Below are 2,500 nucleotides of genomic sequence, written 5' to 3'. Positions count from 1 at the left end.
AGCAACTCTTTAACTGGCCATTTTGATAGGTTATACACCGATGACCCCACAGAATTGATTATCAGTCAAACTAGATTATTAGGCTTTTGTTTAGGGATTTGATTAGCCTGTACATATAAGAAAAATGTGCACACAGTAAAAATCCTTTTAATCAACTCATCTTTTCCTCGTAACAATGTTTCTATTTCCTTATTTGAATTATTTTTTAACTTTTCAAGTAGATTACATTTCAGAATGGAATAAGTTTATCTGTTTCTTAAAATATCTTATCGACAGACAAATCCATTACACTTGTGCTGATGAATAAGGATGACCATGTTGTTAAAATGTTAGATATTTTAAGTGTCGGAGAAACTTATTCCACTCTGAATTGTAACCCACTTGAAAAGGTCAATACAAATTTTAATAAGAAATTAATAACATCGTTATGAAGAAAAGAAAAAAAAAATATCATTTTGTATATTGAAAGCTCTCTATACCATGCTTATCCTTCTTTTGATTTCGGTGTTATGATGAAGATTTCAATAAGAAAATAAAAACATTATCACAAAGAAAATAAGAAGTAAAAGTCCACCACTTTCTATAGGAGATCGGTATTTAATCAGATGGCACTACTAGTTTTAGATTGTGCATCAGGAACTTGGAGCCTTATTAATGCTTTAGAACTTTAGCTAATTCCGACTCAAATATTTATGGAAAGAATAATCATGTAAATAACACTAAGAAAAACTGGGATAGGAGAGTAAATAAAATTAGAAGATATTCTAACAACTTGTAAGAAAAACAAATGGACATGGGCAGGGCATATAATGAGGAGGGCATATAATTATTGGACATTAAGAATAATAGAATGAGTCCATAGATACTGCGAAAGAAGCTGGAGAAGGTATAGAGGACGATATATCGACGAACAAAGAAATTTTGTGGGTGTAGAATGTCATAGAAAGACCGTAAACATAACATCTTCTTGGTTGATGGTGTTATTCTTTTCGGAAGGGATTGTGAATGAAGGTTGACCCATTTAACTTTTGATCGATTGTGTGTATGAATACGAATGGGTCGACTAACTTTGGAATAGAGAATCATATCCATTGAGCAGGCAATGTAGTTTATGTCTCATCTTGATGTCTCATTAGTCCCTTGTCGTCATATATTGATATACACGTTATTTCCCTTACCACATGATTTATTCGCATCGTTTAATGACGATGAATATCTCTTTTCACTGGAGCTCAGAACATAATACCATTACTTAATCGATTTAGTGACAGGTAATTCACATAATCATTTCTCCCTCCTTTCCCTCGCGTATTACCACATTTACCAATTAGTGGGAAATTTTGCCACGCTCACTACCCATTAAATACAATCTTACGATCGATTATTGCAAAATCCTTTCCCCTGTATCAGATACACATCTATGATCAATGATTACATGTCAACTAAATACAAGAAAAATAATAAATATGAAGTGTAAAGAATAAGCTCTTATTACGGTCACATATAGCCACCAGAATACATTTTATTCCAATTATGGCCTTGGATTGGTTGGGAGGAATACTTATCCACATTAGATGTAAGTTATCCGCAAGGAAATATGGAATTTTTGAACGTTGGTGCATGCGAATAATAAAAAAAGAAAAAAAAATGATATATCACAAGTAAAATACTGACAGAACTTTCTTGTTCAAACTTGAAGTATTTCCATCATATTGGAGATAGAGCGGTTTAATTCTATGTAGAAAATGGAATACAAAAATATAAAGAAGTCACATAGCTAAAATAGGCTTGAATACTTCTTGTTAGTAAAGTAGATAATACCATATATATATATATATATATATATATATATATATATATATATATATATATATATATATATATATATATATATATATATATATATATATATATATATGAATTCTACTCATAGCAAAAATTATTTATGAATGTATCATTTGTTGATAAATATCTAAAATAACTAAAGATGGCGTGCGAATTAGTGACAAATCAATATTACTGAAATTTTATTTCCATTTTGAATACAATCCTTAATCTAGTACGGTTATATACAGCAGTCAAAATCATCTTGACACCGGGAGTGGGCGTTAAAATAACGGTCACCTTCGTCCCATACCATATAAGCCTGAGTAAAACTACTGTTCACATATTATGATTCTCTCTACATTAGAGCTTCTATTGCGGCCAATAGTTTTTATCAACTCCGGGTGAAAGGCACGCAACTACTGCTACCTTTCTGGGGGACAGGTTAATGATGGCGGTACAACCACTCCATAGCGAAACTAGCAACAGAGCAGTTCAAACATTTTCAATATAGACGAACTTATTATCTCTCTCTCTCTCTCTCTCTCTCTCTCTCTCTCTCTCTCTCTCTCTCTCTCTCTCTCTCTCCACGATAGGCAAATGTATCGTAAGACTCCCAGTCAGCGATTTTTTTCCCTTAAAACATGACGACAGTGAAGAAACCGGGGTCCGGGAT

Source organism: Palaemon carinicauda, chromosome 1 (genome assembly GCF_036898095.1).
Source record: "Palaemon carinicauda isolate YSFRI2023 chromosome 1, ASM3689809v2, whole genome shotgun sequence".
In the NCBI taxonomy this organism is placed as follows: domain Eukaryota; kingdom Metazoa; phylum Arthropoda; class Malacostraca; order Decapoda; family Palaemonidae; genus Palaemon; species Palaemon carinicauda.
Note: the sequence above shows the minus strand (reverse complement) of the source record.